Raw genomic sequence first — 14558 nt, forward strand, 5'->3', positions numbered from 1 at the left:
CAGTTTAAAGCTGGAAAAATTGAGTTTCAGCTGCTCCTCATAACAAGCTGAACAGGGGACATGAGGGCTGCTTTGTATGCATAAGCCTAGAGGGTCTTGTTCACTGCAGCTGAAATTTGTGGTGAACAGATCTCTACAACACGAATTCTAATGTCAGAGCAGCTTTACGCTGAGTGGTTTAATTTCATGCCAGCTTTAGATAAGACATTTTTTTGTTTCGTTCCTGTGGTTATTCAATAGTCTGTTGTTAAAAGTCAGCAGTCAGGTTTATGCCCATTGCAAGCCAGAAGCAGAAAACAATCTAGTAGTGCTACAGCAATGAGAAAGTTATCTTAATCTAAATTATACAAGAAATAAGCAAAATATTTGATGGGGACTCTGGTTATCTTTTCATGTCCTCCCAGCTTGTGCTCTTTGCTGTGACAGGAATTTATATATGAGGTTTAGAACTAAGAAATAATGTTTAACTCTTCATGGTAATCCTTCCTAGAATCACACTTAGTAGAGAATTAATATTGTGACTGTTTCCCTTTCCTTCATCCATGTTAATATCTTAAAATAGGAATTACCATGGAAGTTTCCATCCAGCTAAGATAGTTGAACTGCAGCTGTGGTAGTAACTTTCTAGAACATACACCTTTCTTTTTAATCACTCAGTCTTTATAAATTTCAAGAGTCCTATAGTTGTAAATGAAGACTGTTTTGGAACCCTTCTACGCATTATCAAACACAAGTTTTGCTACCAAGGATACAAGCAGGTGAATATTTACATACATAATTTTCCACAGAAAGGTCTTGCATGTCTTTCTTATGCATGGAAAGTCCATCCTTGTTCGTTTTCTGAGGCTTCCCACTGCAGCTTTTTCATCCCTGTGCTTACTGCACCTGCCTGGTGCCCCACAAAGTCTGGAATTACTCAGTATGCAGAGCAAGGAGGAAATGTGGAGCTGTTTATCCACCAGTATGAGCTGTTTGCATATATATCAGCAAAGACAGGAGGCTCTGGACTTGCTCTGAGCCACTTTTTGAGGCATGGTAGGGAATTAAGAAGTTTTTCCTCAGGATCTTCCCCCCTGCTGTAAGAGCCTGAGTTTATCTTAAGAAGATTGGAGAGAGAGTCCTGGTGCAGGAGCAGATGGAGGAGATCAGGCCAAGCTGACTGTGCTCAGCTCTCTGAGGGAGCAGTCCTGACTCCTGCATTCACCAGGGGGCTGGAGCACACCTTGTAGGGATGGAGGACTGGCTGCTCAGGAGGGGTTAATGCAGGGAGAGAGGGGAAAAAGGTGGGAGTCCCTAGGCCCTGGTGTAGCATCCTTCTTCTATTTCCATCCCTGGTCACTGACACTCTCCTGGAGCTCCTGGTGAGCATCAGCACTCACTGTGTGTTTATTGCTGAGCCAGCAGGAGCTATCCTAAAACACAGTCCTGTGGTAACCTGCCTGTTGCACAGTTGTTTCAAGACATTTCAGGGAGTGGGCTTGAAGGGTTTTTTCCTACCTTGCTTGCAAGTTCAGTGGCCAGAACCCTCAAAGGTGGGATTCCTGTCTTGGATACCAAATCCCATTTGTAAAGCTTTGCTGCATGCTCCTGTTGAAAGGCTTGGGCCATGAGCTTTGTCTAGCCTAAGTTACCATTTGGGAAATTGGTGCTTCAGGATTTAGCTGGCATTTAATCCCAGGAACCTTTGTTATGTAAGAAATAGCATGTTGGATTTATGGGGGGGCTTTTTGTTCCCAACATGAGTATTTCCACTTAAGTAAGGTTTAATTGTGAATGTGAGGTTACTCATTAGCAGTAGATTGCTGTTGTAGTAACAGGATAAGTTGTCCAGCTGCATGAAATTGTCCTCCATTACTTGCTTTACTCTCTTAAAAGTTTCAGTTTATCTCTATAACCTTAATTACAACTTCTATGTCTCTGGAAGCTGTCCCTTCAAATAGCAGTTTCCCTTCCTCACACCACGATTTGGGGGTTAAAAGTCCAGTTCCTATTGTAAGATGCTAAGTACAGAAAGTGGGGGTCAGAAATCACTGTTCCCTGGTCCCTAATATGCCCCTATGCATTCATTTGATTTCTGCCCTTCTGAATTTTCCCAAAGTGTAAATCAAGTCAGCTTGCAGCAGTGCTGCTGTTGATGTTGTGCATTTGATCTGATGATAAGGCACTTCAAGTGTTTAGAAATTGAAATGATGTTCCTTCACCCAGCTCAAAGCCAAGCTAAAACACTCCAAGCCTTAAGCTGAGGTGCTGTGAAAAGTTGACCTTTAAAGCCTAAACTGCAGCAAAACTCTGTTTCTAAGCAGGTCTTAAAGTAGATGGTGGGAGACCAGAGACCTCCAGTTAAGAACATTAATTTTCCTTCTGTCCCACAGAGGATTTTTTCCATGATCATGGCCCTCTTGAAGTGACATAACCTGTTGTGTTTTGCAGTTTTCTTTCCTTACAGTGTCGAAGGCAGAGCCATTCCTGAAGGAGTTTGGGAATGAGGACACTTCTGTGGTAGCTATTGTGGCATTTTCAGAAATTTCCTGTAGAAATTTTCTCTCTTTTGGAGCAAGCTGTATATCCCAAATCCTGCTGGAAGGTTTAGTTTCAGCAGATTTAATAATTTGATGAAACAATATTTAACCATTTTTTTTCCTGACCCTTAGGTGTGGCTGCATCTTGGTGGGCGAGATGAACATAGAAAATGAGGAAGGTCTTTGGAAGCTGAGCTGCTGGGAATAGCCTAACTTCTGGGAGGAAATCAGGACATCTGATGCTGGCTGTACCAGAGGGGTGAAGGTAATTCCTGAGCATCCAGTATTGCTGGAGCTGCCACCTTTCCACTCCTCCTGCAACTGACATGACTTTGGGTGCTTAGATCTGAAAATCGTTTGAGAGCTGAGCTTTGGCACAATTTTGATTACCATGCTGGATGTAGGTAATCTACCACCAAACAGTTCAGATTTAGGAATTCAAAATTTTACATTACAGTCTGAAAAAGAAAGGTAAATTCCCAGGAATTTTGTTCTACGGAGTTCTGGAGGGCAATGTGCACTAAAGGAATTCAGAGAGTTAACACTGTAGATCCCATTGATTTAAAATTGGAGATACAATCCACACCTGCCATTCACTAACTCATCCTACTGGGAGTTTTCACACAGCATAGTCAGGAATGACAGCTATCCTTTTCCTCCAAAAGCCTCTGAATCACAAGAAGGAAGAGACAATGAACATGATTTGCTCTGCTCAACATGATTTTAGAGGCCTCTAACCTCTCCCACCTCAGTTTGTGTTTCCTGGCAGAAAGATGTTAATCTAGTCATCCCTTAGTCTGACACAGTTTCTTATCTCTGATCATTCTGTCCCTTTCCATGCCTTTCCAATTCTGCTCTACTCCCTTGAGGTAAGAGGGTCAGAACCATAAGTATTGATTTATGAGAAAGCCTTCCTTTTCTAAGTTTTAAACATTGGTTTATTTTGCATTTTTGACTCTTGAGGTTTGACTCATATTGAACAGGCAGTTTCCAACACATCTTAGTTATAATCTCAAGATCTCATTCTCTTTGTTTTAAAGAACACATTTTCAAAATAAATTCACTGAGTTTTCTTGAAGAGTAGTTTGCTTTTAAGTTTTACTTTTTGGACTGTTCAATAGGATGCTAGTGCATCATTTCCTCCAGGTAGATGTTACCTGTGGCATCTTTAAAGCAGTCTTAGGAGAGAACATTTACAGGAATTTCTCAAATCAGGATTTTTGATCTTTTGAATAATGTACCACAAAAGGACACAGAAGCCTGTTAGAGTTATATGTGAAATTTGATGTGCTGTCATTCTAAAATAAATAATTGATGTTGGCTGAAGAAAACAACCCACACCTACAGGTTTTTTTCCAGCTCCATTGCTATCTGCCTATGTTTTTGTCATGCTAGAAATATGATTGCTTTTCTGCTTAGATTCCACTATTCCACTGAACAATTCTGCCCACACTTTTTTTTCTGTATGGATGCCATTCTTTTATTCTCTGCTCATTTCAACATAAGCATGGGCTTCATAATTGACATTGTTGACTCATGGAGCAGGTCCATTGCTGACAGGTGAGGTCTCATCTGAAGTACTTGTGTGGGGAGGGAAGAGGAGGAACAGAGAAGAAAGAGCTTGGATCTGATGCCTCAGGTTTTAGCTTTTATATGTTTCAGATTCTGTGCTGCTTTAGTGTGTAGCTCTGAGCTTCATTTTAGGGGATGGTGAGCTCTCTTCACAGAGTAGGGAGACAAAACAATCCCTTTCTAACTTGGGACCAAGGACAGCCAATCCAAGTTTCAGGCCCAAGAGCATAAACAAGGTGGTCTGAAGAGAGAAAAACAAGCAGGGTGGGACTGCATGGGCTAAAGTGTAACTGGACAATGAACTCCAAGATGCAAATGGAGCAGAACTGATCAAAGTGACAGACCCCGTGACTGGTTGTGCATTTTGTGCCCATTTTGGTTCACCTTGGGTGCAGCCCTGGCTGGGCTCTTGTGCTGCCCAAGGTGGATCCATGGAGGCCTTTTAATAAATCCCTGCTTTATTCTTTAACTCTGTCTGGCCTCTGTTCTAGGACAGCCTTCATAGGGCATCAGATCAGGCAAAAAATGAGCAGGAATGTTTGTGTTGGCCATGTTCAGGTGCTGTGGAAGGTTCTGCAGTGCTGGTCCCAGGAGGGGAAGTGCTCCCAGAGCTGCTCTTGTGCTCTGTGTGCAGCCACCTGAACAGAGCCTGGCCATCCTGTTCTCTGATCCTAGATTCCTCATGGGAACTCTGGGCCATCCTGTTAAAACCAGGGTGTTGAAAGAAACAGAAGAAGCACAAAACAAAGGCCAGGTGCAGTCAGATGAACTATTAGGATATGCTGGAGGAAATCAATGCTGATGCCTGGCAATAAAATCTCAGTGAACAGCTCTCTGTCCATTACTCCCAAAAAGCAAGCGGGGCAGAATTTGGAGCAGTTTGGTTGCAGACAGCAGTACAGACAACCTCGAGGTAATTGGATACTCTGCCTGTTAGGAAATGCAGATTGTGTTTTGCTCTGTGAAATGGTCCAGCCTGTGACCCTCGTGGGTTTGCTTTGCTTTTCCAACCACAGAACTGGACCAGTGGGAGCTCAGCAGAAGGATACAGCCACAGAGAACAGTATTGCCCACGGCTTAAAATCTGTTCAAGGGAAATAATATCCAAAGAAAACCAATCAAAGACCTTCATATTGCTTAGGTCCATTAGGGCTAATTAGCAGCACTGGATGATAAAGTTTTGAAAGCCATGTTAGCCCATAGCTAAGACTTGACAGCTGGCACAGGGAATGTGGCAAGAGCTGTTCTCCCTTTCTGTAAGGGGAGGGAGTCTATAAAGTTGAAGTGTTTAGTAAGCAGCTACATTAATTATTTGCTGCCTACTCTTGTAAGTAAAAAATCTTGGGATTATCTGATCTCTGAGGAGAACAGCATTGACAAATGAAGATTGTCTGGACAGTTGTAATTTTCTTTAAAGCTCCCTGCAATGAGCAGATGTTTGGACAGCTGAGAATTTTCATCTGAGCTTTCCTGAGGGGACTTTGCAGCCATTTGTGTGCTGCAAGTCTGTGGGGACGTATTTGCAGCAGGGCTTGAGGTTTTTTCACCTTCCTCTGTACATACCAAAAGGATGATAAAACTAAAACTAAACTAAACTTTTGTTTAGTAACTAAGTTGTGTTTTGTAACTAAACTAAACTTGTGTTTAGTTTTAGTTTTAAACTTCCCTTTTCCATGTTGTGTGTTTGTTTTTTGTTAGAAGCAATCTCACTGACTAGAATATTATCTCTACCTCTTTTGAGAAGAAGCAGGGAAATGTTGAAGTTGTTTAAACTTGTCATGAGCAACAAAATGAGGGCAAGAAGGGCACATAAGTGGGGATTCCACATGCTCCTTTGCACTCTGCAAAACCAAGGCCCAGAGAGGGTCAAGCCTTGGGGTGCTTAGAAGGGAGGGCAGTGCTTCCACAGGAGGGAAAGAGCTTGAACTACTGCTTGAAGGGTGACTGTGACACCAAAATCTGTATTTATTTGACCTTCAAGATACAGGTCTTCTAGTCCCATCTGTGGCAGGAAAGATGTGTGTCTGTCATGCCTTCAGCATTTCTGATACCAACACCAGCCAGGTTTCTCCATCTACCTGAAGCTCTCTTTGTGGGTAAAAATGAGATGAGCAGAAAGGGATGTTTTCTTAATGGTCAGACTAAAAGGGGAAATTATCTGCAGGAATTACTCCTGTCACACTCTGGAAGGACAGGTATTTTATGGGGTGGAGGCAGTGCTTAAGGGTGCACTGTTAATGCTCTGTGTACTAGACAGCAAGTGGAAGAGAAATGCTCTGTCATTGTAGATAAAGCAAATAATTGGAAATATGAATATTACAGAGAGAGAGGTATTTTTAAAGTCAGGTCCACCACACACCACAAGAAGCATCTCTTTTTCTATATGACTGCTTCTTTTCACACAGTCACCCATAACATTTACCTTTCACATCTCTTTCTAAATTTGCTTTCTGTATAAAGCTCTGTTTTCCCCAGCTTGTTTTGAAAGCCCAACCTCTTAATTTAATGGACTCAAAAAGCTGCTTCCCTGAAGCAGCCTTTTTAGTTCCTGTTTACTGCAGTCTTTTTATGCTTCAGTTTACTTTAGATCTCTCTGTTCCATCCCCCATACTCCCCATCTTTTTCTTTCCCAGCTTGCCATGTTTTATTTAATGGGAAATAAAGTATGTATCTGTTGTGATTGGGTCCATTCAGGTGTTTCTAGACCATCTTAAGATAAATTTTAAGTTGTGCCAAATAGAAAGTTCATGCAAAATTGTTCGGTTTGGGTGCGTTTTGCCAGCACCTTTTCCTTCCTTCTTAAATTGTTTAAATCCATTAAATGTTCTAGAGGTTTAAAGATTAAAATATCTTAATATGGGCTAGAGATGTAAAAGCTTAAAGCAAATCCTCTCCAAGTTTATGAGCATAGCAAGAAGTTAATTAAAGTCAACCAAGAAAATACAAATGCTAGGGGGAAAAAATCCACATTATGAAGAAATGCAAATTCAGGATTTGTAACTGTGAGTTTCCATGAGTGAGGTTGGGGCAGGTCCAAGTTCAAGCTTTTGCCTTAGCCTTCAAGGTGAGTGTTTTGTGATGACAGAAATGATGTGACATTGCAACACATCACAACCCCCTTTGCCTTAGAGTCCTTTGAGTCTGAGCCCCACTCAGAAGGTTTTACTGCCTGTCCAGTCCATGGTGCTGGGAAGAGCAGTTTGTGCCAGTTCAAGGCTTTTGTTCAAGCAGGAGTGTTCTGGCACACCTATTTTGATGTTGCATTATTTCTGGCTATTATGTCTGTTTTATGTCCTCTGCCCATCCAAGCAGTTTTATTTCACTCCTGATGCCTGCAGAAGGAGGGGTACTCTGAATTCCCAGAAAGATGGCTGAGAACATGTAAAGCTGGTGTGATACATCCCCAGTGTGGCATACACAGCTTTCTGTTTAATGAGGTTACGTACTGTAAATGCAGTTTTTAAGTGGAAAAAAATCTGGAAATTCTAACAGTAAATGTAAATATTCATTTTAATGTCCCTGTTTAATCATTCAGTGAAGTTATTAGTGCTAATTAACCATACCCACATAAGAAGGGAGTCATTTGAGGCCTCTTGGCAATCCCAAATTGAAGTCTGAGCAGTTTGCAGAGCCAAAGCCTGGATGTTCAGCTGTGCAGAGTACAAGGTTTTCAGAGTTTGCTGTGGGCTGTGTGTGGATCCCAGGTGCTGGAACACTGCTGACTCTTTATATGCACCACAGGGAATCAAAATGGGAATAACTGCAAATGCACCAATGTCATAATTTAGTACCTGGGAACTTGTGTGTGGTGATCTAGGAGCTGCTAATCTTCATGGTGAAACTCTCTCAGAGAGGTCTTTTATCACTAATGCACAGAACCCCCATCCTAAATCATGGAATCATACAAATTTTTACTTGATAATTGGTTGGGATGAAATTGCTCTAGGGACAAGGATGTAGTGTTCAGTACAGAAACCTTCTCCCAAAGTTTACAATAGATCTCAAAGTACTGTTTCTCTGTTTTTATCACTTTTAGGATAAGCGCCTAGAAATATATCCAAAAAAAAGGAGCACAGTTTGAAAAGGCAGTAAGTTTAGAAATACATTCAATGCAACTTCAAACCCATTGCAGCTTGTATTGAGAAGCACTGGAGTGTGTGTGGGCTGGCCCAGCAGCTGGATTGCAGTGAATTGTCATCCCTGATGTCAAACAGGTTTGAAAGGGGGACAGGCCACATTTGAAATCTTCCCAAGCAGAGGTAACTAAACTCTAACCTGTTTCTGAGCAGTTCCAGCCTGTATGAAAACTATTACACCACTTAAAGGCAAAGTCAGACTGGTGAATTCCAAATCCTGACCCCAGGTTTCCTGTTTGACTCTGCAGTGCAGCCCCCTTCAGATGCAGCAGTGCAGTTGGAATCAAGAGGCTTTTAGGAAATTGCTTGATTGCCTCTCACCTTGTGAATGCCTTGAACCAAAATGGGCCAATAGCAAATAGGTGAGCTTGGCATTGCTACTCTTTATCCCCCTAGTTTTTACCCTGAAAGAGCAGCAGGTCTGAAGTATTCAGGAGCTGCCAGAGGCAGTCTGGACAGGCACAGTCCCTTTGCTGGTAATTACTTCTCCCAGCTGAGACACCGTGATGGTGTTTGAGCATCATCCTGCAAAATCAGACAGGAGAGTGTGAGTCACTCACACAGACCCTCCCAGGGCTGCAGCAGACTCAGATCAGTTTGTCGTGGGTTAGATTATCTTGTGCAGAATTGCTGCCTGCCCAATTGTTCTTGTCCCTGTATTTGCATTGTGACTTATTCCTGTCCCAAGATTAATCCTAACCCTTATCCTTACTGGAGTGATTTTCAGGATCTTTGAGTGATTTCTGTTTTAAATTGTGTCAGGAACAACAGTGGTCTGCTAGCCACTGCCAGCATTGAATGAGATTTAATATGAAAATGCACATTATAATATACACTGATGCAGTGATACACAGATACTTGCCTCAGAATTTCTTCTCTTGGATGAGGTTGTCCTCAAAATACTGTTTCAAGATCTTGGAGCTGTGCTAGACCAGCAACAATTAGGAGCTGTTGCATTATCCAGAAAGGCCTTTTCTCTGGTGCCAGGGTTTATCAGCTTACTGGGATTTTGTACAGAGCAGTGGGGAAAGAGGGAAGCTGCTGTGGCCATAATAACTGATAATAAAGAGCACCAAGGCAGTGGTTTGGTGCTTTGAGGCTGACTGGCTTGGAAAGCAGTAGACAATTCTCTTTTACCTCATGAAAGTTCTTCTCAATTAACTTTTAAAATAATCAGTGGTTTATAAATGTCAATTGCCCATCTTTAATTTGCTGTTAATAGTGGAAAGTTATTGCCTCTGATCAGGATTGGTTGTAATGAAAACAAACCTGTGCTTATCTTCCTACCAAGTGACCAGTTTTATTGTCTTAGATGTTGTCATTTTGCAGACCTCTAAAGATTCAGGTTCTGCACATGTGATTTTATAAGCCACAAAATCATCTTGCAATTGAGTTTAAAATTGATTGAAACAGAATTAGAAGATGGAGGAGGAGGCAAAATAATGTCCAGAGTCTGTGTGAAAAGACAGAAAACTTCTGCTTTAGGAAATATCAAATTGAAAATGATTTGATATTTAAATAGAAAAAGATGGGGGGGGGGGGTGTATTTGTGTGTAACACAACTGAAAATCCTGATAAATATGCTGTCTCAGAGAAACATAGTTCAGAATGCAGAAATGTAAAAAACTTAGCAAGATATTTCTAAACCTAAATAAGAATGCAACCCTTCTCATTGTTCTTAATAAAGAAAATGCTGAAACCTTCCAATAAATTTTTTTAATTGAACAGAATATAGGAGTAGATGACATGATCAGTCTTTCTGTACTTTTGCAGTAAGATATTGGTTTTGTGTATTTGAACCTATCTTTAAAGACAGGCTTCCTGGGACCCTAGAAATGCCAGTCAGGGGTGCCCTGTGTATATAAACCATAGATTATTAGGAAGGGATTAAATCACTTCCAATACAAAACATGAATCACTTGGCAGAAAGAAGCAGCTCTCAAGAAAAGCCTTGAGACATATTAGAGACTAAATCCCAGGCATTTCAATCAAATTTGGCTGTAGTTTGGAATTTGATGTAAGGGGAGATTGATAGCTGAGATGGTTCCACTGCTGAGCCCAGCTCCAGGCATCCCAGGACAAATACCTTCCAAAGGAGAAACAAATTGTGCCAGGATTGCCAGGGATTGATGTGCTCACTGTCAGATTTGAGAGAGGACCTGTGTTACAATTACTGGGGGGAGCAGGTACTCAGCTGAGCATTTATTTATTCCTGTAGAGCACAGAGGGCATGCTGGCAGTGAGGGTTATCCCTGTGGCTGATCCCCAGATTCCAGGCTGCATCCTGAGCCTCATGGCCCTGGCAAGCTGAGCCTTCTCTCAGGTTTCTGTGCAGTATACATGGATTTGATGGGCTGATCTCGGGCTGTTTCCTGTACCTCTGGTTTTAGATCATTATAGGCTGCTTTTCCAGGTTCTCTGATTCCTTGCAGCAGCCTCAGGATTTCTCACCCTTCCCAGTGCTTTATTCCTGCCTCTCAAGTTGTCAAACTGACACACAGGCAGTCAAACCCCATCCATTCTTGACAAAGTTTTAAATTATTTATTGCTAACCTCTTGCTGAAAATTAGGCTCCTTGTGTCTGTGTGGAGGAGAATGAAAATTGACACTTTACTGATTGCTAAAGAAGGCTTGAAATACAAACAGGAGTTGCTGTTATGAACATGATGCAATACAGACTTAATATTCCCTTTTCCCCTCCTAACCAGTGCCATTTCCCTGGCTACCATTCTCTTCTCCCCACACTTCCATGGTCTCTGGCCCTATCTCAATCCTGCTTCAGTGCTGCTACCAGCGTGCTTCTCTTAGGTGTGTCTATGTGAGAAATAGAATTAATTACACACAACATAAACATACTCCTCACGTACAGCCATGGTAATGGAAATTCTCTGCACGGAGGAGGTGGCAATATGGGAAAAGGACTGTCCTGGATTTTAAGAGCCACAGAAGAAATTAGAAAGGAAAATTTTCCTGAAGTACTTCAGTAGGTATTTAAGAGTAAGGAAATGACTAAAAAAAAAAAAATTCTTATTTTAAGTCAAATGGGATTAGATGATAGTATCTGTTCAATTTGGTGGTATGAAGCAGATATGAAATAATATGAAATAATAAATACCAATTATAAATGCGTCAAATTTTTAAGCTGTAGTAGCAGTCCACAGGTGTGAAATGGTGGCCATGCATGCCACAGGATGCTGAGGAAATTTGGGAAATTACTTTCTGTCCCAGTCCTGCTGTGAACAGACACTGTTTTATTCCTCTTTAGTCATGCAGGCACATATAGAAACTAAATGGCTGATCTGTGTGAGGGCTACATTACTAAGTATGTAAATTCATGTGCTTACCTGAGTGTAACTTTGTTAAAATCCCCAAGTCACACAATTTGTACATGACTGTACAGAAACTGTAAAATCAATAGACAGAAAAATGTGATCATAAAGGATGAATGGTTAATCTCTTAAAACTCTTGCATGTTATGGCTGTACCTGGTCTTTGTGGGTAGTGCAGAGGCTGAGGGCTTCTATTTAATGTTTATTCTGAAAGACAGACCCTGGGCTGATTTACTCTGGGATGGGACTGCTGCCTGCATCCTGGTTATGGCCCATCCACTACTGCTTTATTTCCAGGAATCAAAGAATTTATAACTGGAAGAAAATACTACAGGGTTCTGAATACTCCAAGGGTATGTCTAGAAGCAAGATTTTTTTAAATTTTTTTGAAGTTCACTGGTATTTTCAATTAAACAGTGGAGTGTAAGAAAATGAAGACTGAAAACTGCACACCAGGACTTCAAAAAATCACATGAACTTCTTCTGTCTGTTGAGATTTCCTGGGAGCTGAGCCTGATCTCTCTGACTTCTGCCGAGTGCAATTCTCCTGATGCTCCCTGGGGCAGGAAGTCTTTGTGGGCAGCAGCTGAGGTGACAGAAATCCTTCTTCCAGGAGGTCACTGTGTCCCAAGTGAACTGTTTTTTTGGGAAGCATTCTGTCCTAAGTTCCTCTCAGATGGCCCTGCCTTGAGGCTGCCATGTAATCTGTCCTCCTTCGGTTTTCTGTCACAATCCCTATCCCTTGAATGTGAGGGGCAGAGCACTGCCTGGGAGTTAAGGTTGTTCCCATGCACATCCTGGCTGCTGGTGTCAAGCAGAGCCATTTTGCAGGGTCAGCTCATTCCAGCTAATTCCTTCAGTGCTGATGAAGTACAGGGAGCCCTAAAGCCTCACCGTGGTGTTTCTGAGCCTGGATGCAAAGGCTGCATCACAGAGCTGGATAATTTAACTGACTTGGGCCAATTTTTCTGGCCTCACCCTTGAGCTATTCCAATTTCCAAGAAATGATGTCTCAGGCTTTAGCTTTTATATTTTTCAGATTCTGTGCTGCTTTAGTGTGTGGTTCTGAGCTTCACATTAGGGGATGGTGACCTCTCTGCACAGAGTAGGGAGACAAAACAATTCCTTCTCTAACTTGGGACCAAGGACAAATGATCCAAATTTCAGTCTCAAGAACATAAACAACGTGGGCTGGAGAGAGAAAAACAAGCAGGGTGGGACTGCATGGGCTAAAGCTGGAATGGGACAATGAACTCCAAGGTGCAAATGGAGCAGAACTGATCACAGTGACAGACCCCATGACCAGGTGTGCATTTTGTGCCCGTTTTGGTTCACCTTGGGTGCAGCCCTGGCTGGGCTCTTGTGCTGCCCAAGGTGGATCCATGGAGGAGATCCTTTTAATAAATCCCTGCCTTATTCTTTAACTCTGTCTGGCCTCTGTTCTAGGGCAGCCTTCTCAAGGCATCAGTTCCAGAGGACCTAGAGGTGAGCTCAGAGGGGGGAAGATTTTGTCCCAGGGCTGCCAGTGCAGGACTCCCTGTGTGTGAAGGCTGGAAATGCCATAAAGGTGACATCTGTCAGGAATTCAGAATGTCAGATGGGGGAATGAGAGAAGTGGAGAGGCAGACTGCTGCTTTTCTTCCCAAGATGTGAACTCTAGGGTATAGCTAGTTCTATATTTTCTACAAATGAATATTTCAGTCTCTTTCAAGCTTCCTATTAAAATAAATTATATAGACTTCCTTATTCATTTCTGTATGGAATTCAAGATATTCTGACCTTGTCATAAGATCATTTCTTCTTTTAGAAGTCTGAATTTTTTTTAATACAGAGAAAAAGTGATCTTCTAAATGACAAGGTCAGTGAAAGTCCTGTTTAAGACGTGGGAGAATGAATATTTCTCAAAGGGGTGGCTTACAAAGAGAAGTTTTCAATAAGTGCAGTCAAAGGGTTGAAAAAAGCAGAGCAAGAAAAAAATAATTGCAAAGTATATTCTGTGTTAAATATTTTTAAACTCATGTAATAAGTACAAAGGAAAACACATTAATTAATCTCCTAATAGGTGTTATAGATCTTCTGTTGGAAAGTTAAAAGTGATCTTCACCTGCAGCTTTGGGTCTGGGGTGCCCTGTAAGGGACAGACTGGCTTAACCCAGATTGGATTGGTGGCCTTTTTGTGCTAGGCTGTGTAAAGGGTCATGGTTTATTCTTGTGCAAGAGCCTCCCTGTGAAGGAGCTCAAGGTAATTCCTCAGAAGCTCCCGGGATCAGGAGAAGAGCAATGTACAGAAATCTCCAAACGGAAATATGGCAGCCACAAACCTTCTCTGAAAATTCTCTTGTGACTGTGGGAGAGTGATTGAGAAGTGTGCAAACAGCACTTGATTCTGCCTTATAATGTAATAGCTTTAAGAAAAACATTGGGAGTTGGTTTATTTTTCTTTCTTGAGTTAGTTTTTCTTATCTTTTAATAGTTTTCAGCTGACCGGGGAGGGGGGGGCAGCTCTGAAATGGTGTTGTAGTCTGCATCTGACAAATACAGTATTCAAACTAGAAATGAAGCTGATCTTATTGGAAAGTACAGTTAAAAAGATGAAAATATAGATATTGTCTGATCTAAGACTGAGCAGACATTATTGCAATTTGTAATTGCTTGTGGAGGAGGACTTGGGAGCTTGCAGTTGACGTCAACAGCAAAGCCCAAGAGAGTTTGGAAAGAATCACAATTAACCTTTTTCAAAGTAATTTGAATTTTGAAGGTAGAGGAAATTATCTGGCCCAGACTGAAGTTACAAGAATTGCAGAAGCTTTTTTTGCCTCAGGCTCCTTTTCCTACAATTCTTTTTTTCCTCTGTAGTATAGAGAACTATGTTGATTTTTTCCCTTCAATAAAAATGCATGTTCCAGGAGCCAAGAAGAGCTAAATTATACTCAGACAGTGTCACAAATGTGTAGTGCATCAGATCCTTTTGCTTCCCTATGTTTGTGTGGGAGTGAACAGAG

At 41.7% G+C, this 14558-nt stretch overlaps 1 long non-coding RNA gene across 50 annotated transcripts in view; it reads left to right on the forward strand.

Moving 5' to 3' along the window:
- LOC132329728 (uncharacterized) overlaps window positions 1-14558 on the forward strand; it is a 397002-nt gene that overhangs the window by 167945 nt on the left and 214499 nt on the right. For 49 of the 50 annotated variants that reach the window (XR_009487141.1, XR_009487139.1, XR_009487143.1 and 46 more), the window contains one exon: window positions 2652-2784. The exons of the other annotated variant lie outside the window; for it this stretch is intronic. This is a non-coding gene — a long non-coding RNA (uncharacterized LOC132329728). The remainder of the gene's footprint in view (window positions 1-2651; window positions 2785-14558) is intronic. 50 annotated transcript variants of the gene reach the window in all.

The sequence above is a fragment of the Haemorhous mexicanus genome, chromosome 7 (assembly GCF_027477595.1).
Source record: "Haemorhous mexicanus isolate bHaeMex1 chromosome 7, bHaeMex1.pri, whole genome shotgun sequence".
Classification (NCBI taxonomy): domain Eukaryota; kingdom Metazoa; phylum Chordata; class Aves; order Passeriformes; family Fringillidae; genus Haemorhous; species Haemorhous mexicanus.